We start from the raw sequence: 15,011 nt of genomic DNA on the forward strand, positions 1-15,011 counted from the left end.
GATTGAGGATTGAGGATTGAGGAATGAGGATAGAGGATTGAATATTGTGGATTAGTTATTGCGGATTGAACATTGAGGGCTGAGGATTGAGGGTTGAGGATTGAGAAATTGAGGATTGGAGATTGAATATTGATGATTGAAGATTGAGTACTGAGAATTGAGGATTGAGGATTGAGGATTGAAGATTGAGGATTCGGTATTGAGGACCGAAGAATGAGGATTGATGATTGAGGATTGAGGATTGAGGATTGCAGGTTGAGTATTGAGGATTGAAGATTGAGGATTGAGGATTCAGGATTGAGGATTGAGGATTGAGGATTGAGGATTGAAGATTGAGTATTGAGGATTGAAGATTGAGGATTGAGGATTGAGGATTGAGGATTGAGGATTGAAGATTGAGTATTGAGTATTGAAGGTTGAGGGTTGAGGATTATGGATTGAAGATTGAGTATTTGGGACTGAGGATCGAGGATTGAGGATCGAGGATTGAAGATTGAGGATTGAGGATTGAGGATTGAGGATTGAGTATTGAAGATTGAGGATTGGGGATTGAGGATTGAAGATTAAGGATTCAGGATTGAGGATTCAGAATTGAGGTTTGAGGACTGAGGATTGAAGATTGAAGATTGAGTATTGAGGATTGAGGATTGAGGATTGAAGATTGAGGATTGAGGATTGAGGATGAGGGCTGAGGGTTGAGGATTGAGGTTTGAGGATTGAGGACTTAGGATTGAGGATTGAGAATTGAGGATTGAGGATTGATGATTGAAGATTGAAGATTGGGTATTGAGGATTGAAGAATGAGTATTGAAGATTGAGGATTGAGGATTGGGGATTGAAGATTGAGCATTGAGGATTGAAGACTGACGATTGAGGATTGAGGACTGAGGATTGAGGATTGAGGATTGAGGATTGAGGATTGAAGATTGAGTATTGAGGATTGAAGACAGTCGATTGAGGATTGAGGATTCAAGATTGAGTATTGAGGATTGACGACTGAAGTTTGAGTGTTGAGGATTGAAGATTGAGGATTGAGGATTGAGGATTGAGGATTGAGGTATGAGAACTGAGGACTGAGGATTGAGGATTGAGGATTGAAGATTGTGTATTGAGGACTGTGGACTGAGGATTGAGGATTGAGAATTGAGGATTGAGGATCGAGGATTGAGGATCGAGTGTTGAGGATTGAGGATTGAGGATTGAAGTTTGAGGATTGGGTATTGAGGACTGAAGATCGAGGATTGAGGATTGAGGATTGAGGATTGAGTATTGAAGATTGAGTATTGAGGATTGAAGACAGACGATTGAGGATTGAGTATTGAGGATTGAGGATTGCGTATTGAGGATTGATGATTGAAGTTTGAGTATTGAGGATTGAAGATTGAGCATTGAGGATTGAGGATTGAGGATTGAGGATGAGGGCTGAGGATTGAGGATTGAGGTTTGAGGACTGAGGATTGAGGATTGAGGATTAAGAATTCAGGATTGAGGATTGAGGATTGAAGATTGAGGATTGGGTATTGAGGATTGAAGGATGAGGATTGAGGATTGAGGATTGAGGATTGAGTATTCAGGATTGGAGATTGACGATTGTGGATTGAGGATTGAGGATCGAGGATTGAGGATTGAGGATTGAAGATTGAATATTGATGATTGAAGATTGAGTACTGAGAATTGAGGATTGAGGATTTAGGATTGAAGATTGAGGATTCGGTATTGAGGACTGAAGAATGAGGATTGAGGATTGAGGATTGAGGATTGAGGATTGAGGAATGCAGATTGAGTATTGAGGATTAAAGATTGAGGATTGAGGATTCAGGATTGAGGATTGAGGATTGAGGATTGAGGATTGAGGATTGAGTATTGTAGATTGAGGATTGGGGATTAAGGATTGAAAACTAAGGATTCAGGATTGAGGATTCAGAATTGAGGTTTGAGGACTGAGGATTGAAGATTGAAGATTGAGTATTGAGGATTGAGGATTGAGGATTGAAGATTGGGTATTGAGGATTGAAGAATGAGGATTGAGGATTGAGGATTGAGGATGGGGATTGAAGATTGAGTATTGAGGATTGAAGACTGACGATTGAGGATTGAGGACTGAGGATTGAGGATTGATGATTGAGGATTGAGGATTGAAGATTGAGTATTGAGGATTGACGACTGAAGTTTGAGTGTTGAGGATTGAAGGATGAGGATTGAGGATTGAGGATTGAGGATTGAGGATTGAAGATTGTGTATTGAGGACTGAGGACTGAGGATTGAGGATTGAGAATTGAGGATTGAGGATTGAGGATTGAGGATCGAGTGTTGAGGATTGAGGATTGAGGATTGAAGTTTGAGGATTGGGTATTGAGGACTGAAGATCGAGGATTGAGGATTGAGGATTGAGGATTGAGTATTGAAGATTGAGTATTGAGGATTGAAGACTGACTACTGAGGATTGAGGATTGAGGATTGAGGATTGCGTATTGAGGATTGAGGATTGAAGTTTGAGTATTGAGGATTGAAGATTGAGCATTGAGGATTGAGGATTGAGGATTGAGGATGAGGGCTGAGGGTTGAGGATTGAGGTTTGAGGACTGAGGACTGAGGATTGAGAATTGAGAATTCAGGATTGAGGATTGAGGATTGAAGCTTGAGAATTGGGTATTGAGGATTGAAGGATGAGGATTGAGGATTGAGGATTGAAGATTGAGGATTGGGTATTGAGGATTGAAGGATGAGGATTGAGGATTGAGGATTGAGGATTGAGTATTCAGGATTGGAGACTGACGATTGTGGATTGAGGATTGAGGATCGAGGTTTGAGGATTGAGGATTGAAGATTGAATATTGATGATTGAAGATTGAGTACTGAGAATTGAGGATTGAGGATTGAGGATTGAAGATTGAGGATTCGGTATTGAGGACTGAAGAATGAGGATTGAGGATTGAGGATTGAGGATTGAGGAATGCAGATTGAGTATTGAGGATTGAAGATTGAGGATTGAGGATTCAGGATTGAGGATTGAGGATTGAGGATTGAGGATTGAGGATAGAGTATTGTAGATTGAGGATTGGGGATTGAGGATTTGAGACTAAGGATTCAGGATTGAGGATTCAGAATTGAGGTTTGAGGACTGAGGATTGAAGATTGAAGATTGAGTATTGAGGATTGAGGACTGAGGATTGAAGATTGGGTATTGAGGATTGAAGAATGAGGATTGAGGATTGAGGATTGAGGATTGAGGATTGAAGATTGTGTATTGAGGACTGAGGACTGAGGATTGAGGGTTGAGAATTGAGGATTGAGGATTGAGGATTGAGAATCGAGAGTTGAGGATTGAGGATTGAGGATTGAAGATTGAGGATTGGGTATTGAGTATTGAAGATCGAGGATTGAGGATTGAGGATTGAGGATTGAGGATTGAAGATTGAGTATTGAGGATTGAAGACTGACGATTGAGGATTGAGGATTGAGGATTGCGTATTGAGGATTGAGGATTGAAGTTTGAGTATTGAGGATTGAAGATTGAGGATTGAGGATTGAGGATTGAGGATTGAGGGTGAGGGCTGAGGGTTGAGGATTGAGGTTTGAGGACTGAGGACTGAGGATTGAGGATTGAGAATTCAGGATTGTGGATTGAGGATTGAAGATTGAGGATTGGGTATTGAGGATTGAAGGATGAGGATTGAGGATTGAGGATTGAGGATTGAGTATTCAGGATTGGAGATTGACGATTGAGGATTGGGGATTGAGGATCGAGGATTGAGGATCGAGGATTGAAGATTGAGTATTGAGGATTGAAGATTGAGGATTGGGGACTGAGTGTTGAAGACTGAGGATTGAAGATTGAGGATTGGGTACTGAGCGTTGAGCGTTGAGTGATGAGAATTGATGTTTGTGGATAGAGATTTGAAGATTGCAGGTTGAGTATTGAGTATTGAAAGCTGTGAATTGATGATATTCTATTGAGAATTAAGGATTGACAACTGATTGTTGAGGACTGAGAGCTGAAGATCGAGGATTCAGGATTGAGGATTCAGGATTGAGGTTTGAGGGCTGAGGATTGAGGATTGAGGATTGAGGAATGAGGATAGAGGATTGAATATTGTGGATTAGTTATTGCGGATTGAACATTGAGGGCTGAGGATTGAGGGTTGAGGATTGAGAAATTGAGGATTGGAGATTGAATATTGATGATTGAAGATTGAGAACTGAGAATTGAGGATTGAGGATTGAGGATTGAAGATTGAGGATTCGGTATTGAGGACCGAAGAATGAGGATTGAGGATTGAGGATTGAGGATTGAGGATTGCAGATTGAGTATTGAGGATTGAAGATTGAGGATTGAGGATTCAGGATTGAGGATTGAGGATTGAGGATTGAGGATTGAAGATTGAGTATTGAGGATTGAAGATTGAGGATTGAGGATTGAGGATTGAGGATTGAGGATTGAAGATTGAGTATTGAGTATTGAAGGTTGAGGGTTGAGGATTATGGATTGAAGATTGAGTATTTGGGACTGAGGATCGAGGATTGAGGATCGAGGATTGAAGATTGAGGATTGAGGATTGAGGACTGAGGATTGAGTATTGAAGATTGAGGATTGGGGATTGAGGATTGAAGATTAAGGATTCAGGATTGAGGATTCAGAATTGAGGTTTGAGGACTGAGGATTGAAGATTGAAGATTGAGTATTGAGGATTGAGGATTGAGGATTGAAGATTGAGGATTGAGGATTGAGGATGAGGGCTGAGGGTTGAGGATTGAGGTTTGAGGATTGAGGTCTTAGGATTGAGGATTGAGAATTGAGGATTGAGGATTGATGATTGAAGATTGAAGATTGGGTATTGAGGATTGAAGAATGAGGATTGAAGATTGAGGATTGAGGATTGGGGATTGAAGATTGAGCATTGAGGATTGAAGACTGACGATTGAGGATTGAGGACTGAGGATTGAGGATTGAGGATTGAGGATTGAGGATTGAAGATTGAGTATTGAGGATTGAAGACAGTCGATTGAGGATTGAGGATTCAGGATTGAGTATTGAGGATTGACGACTGAAGTTTGAGTGTTGAGGATTGAAGATTGAGGATTGAGGATTGAGGATTGAGGATTGAGGTATGAGAACTGAGGACTGAGGATTGAGGGTTGAGAATTGAGCATCGAGGATTGAGGATTGAAGATTGAGGATTGGGTATTGAGGATTGAAGTGTGAGGATTGAGGATTGAGGATTGAGGATTGAGGATTGAAGATTGTGTATTGAGGACTGAGGACTGAGGATTGAGGATTGAGAATTGAGGATTGAGGATCGAGGATTGAGGATCGAGTGTTGAGGATTGAGGATTGATGATTGAAGTTTGAGGATTGGGTATTGAGGACTGAAGATCGAGGATTGAGGATTGAGGATTGAGGATTGAGTATTGAAGATTGAGTATTGAGGATTGAAGACAGACGATTGAGGATTGAGGATTGAGGATTGAGGATTGCGTATTGAGGATTGATGATTGAAGTTTGAGTATTGAGGATTGAAGATTGAGCATTGAGGATTGAGGATTGAGGATTGAGGATGAGGGCTGAGGGTTGAGGATTGAGGTTTGAGGACTGAGGACTGAGGATTGAGGATTAAGAATTCAGGATTGAGGATTGAGGATTGAAGATTGAGGATTGGGTATTGAGGATTGAAGGATGAGGATTGAGGATTGAGGATTGAGGATTGAGTATTCAGGATTGGAGATTGACGATTGGGGATTGTGGATTGAGGATCGAGGATTGAGGATTGAGGATTGAAGATTGAATATTGATGATTGAAGATTGAGTACTGAGAATTGAGGATTGAGGATTTAGGATTGAAGATTGAGGATTCGGTATTGAGGACTGAAGAATGAGGATTGAGGATTGAGGATTGAGGATTGAGGAATGCAGATTGAGTATTGAGGATTAAAGATTGAGGATTGAGGATTCAGGATTGAGGATTGAGGATTGAGGATTGAGGATTGAAGATTGAGTATTGAGGATTGAAGATTGAGGATTGAGGATTGAGGATTGAGGATTGAGGATTGAAGATTGAGTATTGAGTATTGAAGGTTGAGGGTTGAGGATTATGGATTGAAGATTGAGTATTTGGGACTGAGGATCGAGGATTGAGGATCGAGGATTGAAGATTGAGGATTGAGGATTGAGGATTGAGGATTGAGTATTGAAGATTGAGGATTGGGGATTGAGGATTGAAGATTAAGGATTCAGGATTGAGGATTCAGAATTGATGTTTGAGGACTGAGGATTGAAGATTGAAGATTGAGTATTGAGGATTGAGGATTGAGGATTGAAGATTGAGGATTGAGGATTGAGGATGAGGGCTGAGGGTTGAGGATTGAGGTTTGAGGATTGAGGACTTAGGATTGAGGATTGAGAATTGAGGATTGAGGATTGATGATTGAAGATTGAAGATTGGGTATTGAGGATTGAAGAATGAGGATTGAAGATTGAGGATTGAGGATTGGGGATTGAAGATTGAGCATTGAGGATTGAAGACTGACGATTGAGGATTGAGGACTGAGGATTGAGGATTGAGGATTGAGGATTGAGGATTGAAGATTGAGTATTGAGGATTGAAGACTGTCGATTGAGGATTGAGGATTCAGGATTGAGTACTGAGGATTGACGACTGAAGTTTGAGTGTTGGGGATTGAAGATTGAGGATTGAGGATCGAGTGTTGAGGATTGAGGATTGAGGATTGAAGTTTGAGGATTGGGTATTGAGGACTGAAGATCGAGGATTGAGGATTGAGGATTGAGGATTGAGTATTGAAGATTGAGTATTGAGGATTGAAGACAGACGATTGAGGATTGAGGACTGAGGATTGAGTATTGAAGATTGAGGATTGGGGATTGAGGATTGAAGATTAAGGATTCAGGATTGAGGATTCAGAATTGAGGTTTGAGGACTGAGGATTGAAGATTGAAGATTGAGTATTGAGGATTGAGGATTGAGGATTGAAGATTGAGGATTGAGGATTGAGGATGAGGGCTGAGGGTTGAGGATTGAGGTTTGAGGATTGAGGTCTTAGGATTGAGGATTGAGAATTGAGGATTGAGGATTGATGATTGAAGATTGAAGATTGGGTATTGAGGATTGAAGAATGAGGATTGAAGATTGAGGATTGAGGATTGGGGATTGAAGATTGAGCATTGAGGATTGAAGACTGACGATTGAGGATTGAGGACTGAGGATTGAGGATTGAGGATTGAGGATTGAGGATTGAAGATTGAGTATTGAGGATTGAAGACAGTCGATTGAGGATTGAGGATTCAGGATTGAGTATTGAGGATTGACGACTGAAGTTTGAGTGTTGAGGATTGAAGATTGAGGATTGAGGATTGAGGATTGAGGATTGAGGTATGAGAACTGAGGACTGAGGATTGAGGGTTGAGAATTGAGCATCGAGGATTGAGGATTGAAGATTGAGGATTGGGTATTGAGGATTGAAGTGTGAGGATTGAGGATTGAGGATTGAGGATTGAGGATTGAAGATTGTGTATTGAGGACTGAGGACTGAGGATTGAGGATTGAGAATTGAGGATTGAGGATCGAGGATTGAGGATCGAGTGTTGAGGATTGAGGATTGATGATTGAAGTTTGAGGATTGGGTATTGAGGACTGAAGATCGAGGATTGAGGATTGAGGATTGAGGATTGAGTATTGAAGATTGAGTATTGAGGATTGAAGACAGACGATTGAGGATTGAGGATTGAGGATTGAGGATTGCGTATTGAGGATTGATGATTGAAGTTTGAGTATTGAGGATTGAAGATTGAGCATTGAGGATTGAGGATTGAGGATTGAGGATGAGGGCTGAGGGTTGAGGATTGAGGTTTGAGGACTGAGGACTGAGGATTGAGGATTAAGAATTCAGGATTGAGGATTGAGGATTGAAGATTGAGGATTGGGTATTGAGGATTGAAGGATGAGGATTGAGGATTGAGGATTGAGGATTGAGTATTCAGGATTGGAGATTGACGATTGGGGATTGTGGATTGAGGATCGAGGATTGAGGATTGAGGATTGAAGATTGAATATTGATGATTGAAGATTGAGTACTGAGAATTGAGGATTGAGGATTTAGGATTGAAGATTGAGGATTCGGTATTGAGGACTGAAGAATGAGGATTGAGGATTGAGGATTGAGGATTGAGGAATGCAGATTGAGTATTGAGGATTAAAGATTGAGGATTGAGGATTCAGGATTGAGGATTGAGGATTGAGGATTGAGGATTGAAGATTGAGTATTGAGGATTGAAGATTGAGGATTGAGGATTGAGGATTGAGGATTGAGGACTGAAGATTGAGTATTGAGTATTGAAGGTTGAGGGTTGAGGATTATGGATTGAAGATTGAGTATTTGGGACTGAGGATCGAGGATTGAGGATCGAGGATTGAAGATTGAGGATTGAGGATTGAGGATTGAGGATTGAGTATTGAAGATTGAGGATTGGGGATTGAGGATTGAAGATTAAGGATTCAGGATTGAGGATTCAGAATTGATGTTTGAGGACTGAGGATTGAAGATTGAAGATTGAGTATTGAGGATTGAGGATTGAGGATTGAAGATTGAGGATTGAGGATTGAGGATGAGGGCTGAGGGTTGAGGATTGAGGTTTGAGGATTGAGGACTTAGGATTGAGGATTGAGAATTGAGGATTGAGGATTGATGATTGAAGATTGAAGATTGGGTATTGAGGATTGAAGAATGAGGATTGAAGATTGAGGATTGAGGATTGGGGATTGAAGATTGAGCATTGAGGATTGAAGACTGACGATTGAGGATTGAGGACTGAGGATTGAGGATTGAGGATTGAGGATTGAGGATTGAAGATTGAGTATTGAGGATTGAAGACTGTCGATTGAGGATTGAGGATTCAGGATTGAGTACTGAGGATTGACGACTGAAGTTTGAGTGTTGGGGATTGAAGATTGAGGATTGAGGATCGAGTGTTGAGGATTGAGGATTGAGGATTGAAGTTTGAGGATTGGGTATTGAGGACTGAAGATCGAGGATTGAGGATTGAGGATTGAGGATTGAGTATTGAAGATTGAGTATTGAGGATTGAAGACAGACGATTGAGGATTGAGGATTGAGGATTGAGGATTGCGTATTGAGGATTGATGATTGAAGTTTGAGTATTGAGGATTGAAGATTGAGCATTGAGGATTGAGGATTGAGGATTGAGGATGAGGGTTGAGGATTGAGGTTTGAGGACTGAGGACTGAGGATTGAGGATTGAGAATTCAGGATTGAGGATTGAGGATTGAAGCTTGAGGATTGGGTATTGAGGATTGAAGGATGAGGATTGAGGATTGAGGATTGAAGATTGAGGATTGGGTATTGAGGATTGAAGGATGAGGATTGAGGATTGAGGATTGAGGATTGAGTATTCAGGATTGGAGACTGACGATTGTGGATTGAGGATTGAGGATCGAGGTTTGAGGATTGAGGATTGAAGATCGAATATTGATGATTGAAGATTGAGTACTGAGAATTGAGGATTGAGGATTGAGGATTGAAGATTGAGGATTCGGTATTGAGGACTGAAAAATGAGGATTGAGGATTGAGGATTGAGGATTGAGGAATGCAGATTGAGTATTGAGGATTGAAGATTGAGGATTGAGGATTCAGGATTGAGGATTGAGGATTGAGGATTGAGGATTGAGGATAGAGTATTGTAGATTGAGGATTGGGGATTGAGGATTTAAGACTAAGGATTCAGGATTGAGGATTCAGAATTGAGGTTTGAGGACTGAGGATTGAAGATTGAAGATTGAGTATTGAGGATTGAGGATTGAGGACTGAAGATTGAGGATTAAGGATTGAGGATGAGGGCTGAGGGTTGAGGATTGAGGTTTGAGGATTGAGGACTTAGGATTGAGGATTGAGAATTGAGGATTGAGGATTGATGATTGAAGATTGAAGATTGGGTATTGAGGATTGAAGAATGAGGATTGAAGATTGAGGATTGAGGATTGGGGATTGAAGATTGAGCATTGAGGATTGAGTATTGAAGATTGAGTATTGAGGATTGAAGACAGACGATTGAGGATTGAGGATTGAGGATTGAGGATTGCGTATTGAGGATTGATGATTGAAGTTTGAGTATTGAGGATTGACGATTGAGCATTGAGGATTGAGGATTGAGGATTGAGGATGAGGGCTGAGGGTTGAGGATTGAGGTTTGAGGACTGAGGACTGAGGATTGAGGATTAAGAATTCAGGATTGAGGATTGAGGATTGAAGATTGAGGATTGGGTATTGAGGATTGAAGGATGAGGATTGAGGATTGAGGATTGAAGATTGAGGATTGGGTATTGAGGATTGAAGGATGAGGATTGAGGATTGAGGATTGAGGATTGAGTATTCAGGACTGGAGATTGACGATTGTGGATTGAGGATTGAGGATCGAGGATTGAGGATTGAGGATTGAAGATTGAATATTGATGATTGAAGATTGAGTACTGAGAATTGAGGATTGAGGATTTAGGATTGAAGATTGAGGATTCGGTATTGAGGACCGAAGAATGAGGATTGAGGATTGAGGATTGAGGATTGAGGAATGCAGATTGAGTATTGAGGATTAAAGATTGAGGATTGAGGATTCAGGATTGAGGATTGAGGATTGAGGATTGAGGATTGAGGATTGAGTATTGTAGATTGAGGATTGGGGATTAAGGATTGAAAACTAAGGATTCAGGATTGAGGATTCAGAATTGAGGTTTGAGGACTGAGGATTGAAGATTGAAGATTGAGTATTGAGGATTGAGGATTGAGGATTGAAGATTGGGTATTGAGGATTGAAGAATGAGGATTGAGGATTGAGGATTGAGGATGGGGATTGAAGATTGAGTATTGAGGATTGAAGACTGACGATTGAGGATTGAGGACTGAGGATTGAGGATTGAGGATTGAGGATTGAGGATTGAAGATTGAGTATTGAGGATTGACGACTGAAGTTTCAGTGTTGAGGATTGATGGATGAGGATTGAGGATTGAGGATTGAGGATTGAGGATTGAAGATTGTGTATTGAGGACTGAGGACTGAGGATTGAGGATTGAGAATTGAGGATTGAGGATTGAGGATTGAGGATCGAGTGTTGATGATTGAGGATTGAGGATTGAAGTTTGAGGATTGGGTATTGAGGACTGAAGATCGAGGATTGAGGATTGAGGATTGAGGATTGAGTATTGAAGATTGAGTATTGAGGATTGAAGACAGACGATTGAGGATTGAGGATTGAGGATTGAGGATTGCGTATTGAGGATTGATGATTGAAGTTTGAGTATTGAGGATTGAAGATTGAGCATTGAGGATTGAGGATTGAGGATTGAGGATGAGGGCTGAGGGTTGAGGATTGAGGTTTGAGGACTGAGGACTGAGGATTGAGGATTAAGAATTCAGGATTGAGGATTGAGGATTGAAGATTGAGGATTGGGTATTGAGGATTGAAGGATGAGGATTGAGGATTGAGGATTGAAGATTGAGGATTGGGTATTGAGGATTGAAGGATGAGGATTGAGGATTGAGGATTGAGGATTGAGTATTCAGGATTGGAGATTGACGATTGTGGATTGAGGATTGAGGATCGAGGATTGAGGATTGAGGATTGAAGATTGAATATTGATGATTGAAGATTGAGTACTGAGAATTGAGGATTGAGGATTTAGGATTGAAGATTGAGGATTCGGTATTGAGGACTGAAGAATGAGGATTGAGGATTGAGGATTGAGGATTGAGGAATGCAGATTGAGTATTGAGGATTAAAGATTGAGGATTGAGGATTCAGGATTGAGGATTGAGGATTGAGGATTGAGGATTGAGGATTGAGTATTGTAGATTGAGGATTGGGGATTAAGGATTGAAAACTAAGGATTCAGGATTGAGGATTCAGAATTGAGGTTTGAGGACTGAGGATAGAAGATTGAAGATTGAGTATTGAGGATTGAGGATTGAGGATTGAAGATTGGGTATTGAGGATTGAAGAATGAGGATTGAGGATTGAGGATTGAGGATGGGGATTGAAGATTGAGTATTGAGGATTGAAGACTGACGATTGAGGATTGAGGACTGAGGATTGAGGATTGAGGATTGAGGATTGAGGATTGAAGATTGAGTATTGAGGATTGACGACTGAAGTTTGAGTGTTGAGGATTGAAGGATGAGGATTGAGGATTGAGGATTGAGGATTGAGGATTGAAGATTGTGTATTGAGGACTGAGGACTGAGGATTGAGGATTGAGAATTGAGGATTGAGGATTGAGGATTGAGGATCGAGTGTTGAGGATTGAGGATTGAGGATTGAAGTTTGAGGATTGGGTATTGAGGACTGAAGATCGAGGATTGAGGATTGAGGATTGAGGATTGAGTATTGAAGATTGAGTATTGAGGATTGAAGACTGACTATTGAGGATTGAGGATTGAGGATTGAGGATTGCGTATTGAGGATTGAGGATTGAAGTTTGAGTATTGAGGATTGAAGATTGAGCATTGAGGATTGAGGATTGAGGATTGAGGATGAGGGCTGAGGGTTGAGGATTGAGGTTTGAGGACTGAGGACTGAGGATTGAGGATTGAGAATTCAGGATTGAGGATTGAGGATTGAAGCTTGAGAATTGGGTATTGAGGATTGAAGGATGAGGATTGAGGATTGAGGATTGAAGATTGAGGATTGGGTATTGAGGATTGAAGGATGAGGATTGAGGATTGAGGATTGAGGATTGAGTATTCAGGATTGGAGACTGACGATTGTGGATTGAGGATTGAGGATCGAGGTTTGAGGATTGAGGATTGAAGATTGAATATTGATGATTGAAGATTGTGTACTGAGAATTGAGGATTGAGGATTGAGGATTGAAGATTGAGGATTCGGTATTGAGGACTGAAGAATGAGGATTGAGGATTGAGGATTGAGGATTGAGGAATGCAGATTGCGTATTGAGGATTAAAGATTGAGGATTGAGGATTCAGGATTGAGGATTGAGGATTGAGGATTGAGGATTGAGGATTGAGTATTGTAGATTGAGGATTGGGGATTAAGGATTGAAAACTAAGGATTCAGGATTGAGGATTCAGAATTGAGGTTTGAGGACTGAGGATTGAAGATTGAAGATTGAGTATTGAGGATTGAGGATTGAGGATTGAAGATTGGGTATTGAGGATTGAAGAATGAGGATTGAGGATTGAGGATTGAGGATTGAGGATGAGGGCTGAGGGTTGAGGATTGAGGTTTGAGGACTGAGGACTGAGGATTGAGGATTGAGAATTCAGGATTGAGGATTGAGGATTGAAGCCTGAGAATTGGGTATTGAGGATTGAAGGATGAGGATTGAGGATTGAGGATTGAAGATTGAGGATTGGGTATTGAGGATTGAAGGATGAGGATTGAGGATTGAGGATTGAGGATTGAGTATTCAGGATTGGAGACTGACGATTGTGGATTGAGGATTGAGGATCGAGGTTTGAGGATTGAGGATTGAAGATTGAATATTGATGATTGAAGATTGAGTACTGAGAATTGAGGATTGAGGATTGAGGATTGAAGATTGAGGATTCGGTATTGAGGACTGAAGAATGAGGATTGAGGATTGAGGATTGAGGATTGAGGAATGCAGATTGAGTATTGAGGATTGAAGATTGAGGATTGAGGATTCAGGATTGAGAATTGAGGATTGAGGATTGAGGATTGAGGATAGAGTATTGTAGATTGAGGATTGGGGATTGAGGATTTAAGACTAAGGATTCAGGTTTGAGGATTCAGAATTGAGGTTTGAGGACTGAGGATTGAAGATTGAAGATTGAGTATTGAGGATTGAGGATTGAGGATTGCGTATTGAGGATTGATGATTGAAGTTTGAGTATTGAGGATTGAAGATTGAGCATTGAGGATTGAGGATTGAGGATTGAGGATGAGGGTTGAGGATTGAGGTTTGAGGACTGAGGACTGAGGATTGAGGATTGAGAATTCAGGATTGAGGATTGAGGATTGAAGCTTGAGGATTGGGTATTGAGGATTGAAGGATGAGGATTGAGGATTGAGGATTGAAGATTGAGGATTGGGTATTGAGGATTGAAGGATGAGGATTGAGGATTGAGGATTGAGGATTGAGTATTCAGGATTGGAGACTGACGATTGTGGATTGAGGATTGAGGATCGAGGTTTGAGGATTGAGGATTGAAGATTGAATATTGATGATTGAAGATTGAGTACTGAGAATTGAGGATTGAGGATTGAGGATTGAAGATTGAGGATTCGGTATTGAGGACTGAAGAATGAGGATTGAGGATTGAGGATTGAGGATTGAGGAATGCAGATTGAGTATTGAGGATTGAAGATTGAGGATTGAGGATTCAGGATTGAGGATTGAGGATTGAGGATTGAGGATTGAGGATAGAGTATTGTAGATTGAGGATTGGGGATTGAGGATTTAAGACTAAGGATTCAGGATTGAGGATTCAGAATTGAGGTTTGAGGACTGAGGATTGAAGATTGAAGATTGAGTATTGAGGATTGAGGATTGAGGACTGAAGATTGAGGATTGAGGATTGAGGATGAGGGCGGAGGGTTGAGGATTGAGGTTTGAGGATTGAGGACTTAGGATTGAGGATTGAGAATTGAGAATTGAGGATTGATGATTGAAGATTGAAGATTGGGTATTGAGGATTGAAGAATGAGGATTGAGGATTGAGGATTGAGGATGGGGATTGAAGATTGAGTATTGAGGATTGAAGACTGACGATTGGGGATTGAGGACTGAGGATTGAGGATTGAGGATTGAGGATTGAGGATTGAAGATTGAGTATTGAGGATTGACGACTGAAGTTTGAGTGTTGAGGATTGAAGGATGAGGATTGAGGATTGAGGATTGAGGATTGAGGATTGAAGATTGTGTATTGAGGACTGAGGACTGAGGATTGAGGATTGAGAATTGAGGATTGAGGATTGAGGATTGAGGATCGAGTGTTGATGATTGAGGA

The sequence above is a fragment of the Calliopsis andreniformis genome, unplaced genomic scaffold (genome assembly GCF_051401765.1).
Source record: "Calliopsis andreniformis isolate RMS-2024a unplaced genomic scaffold, iyCalAndr_principal scaffold0052, whole genome shotgun sequence".
Classification (NCBI taxonomy): Eukaryota; Metazoa; Arthropoda; class Insecta; order Hymenoptera; family Andrenidae; genus Calliopsis; species Calliopsis andreniformis.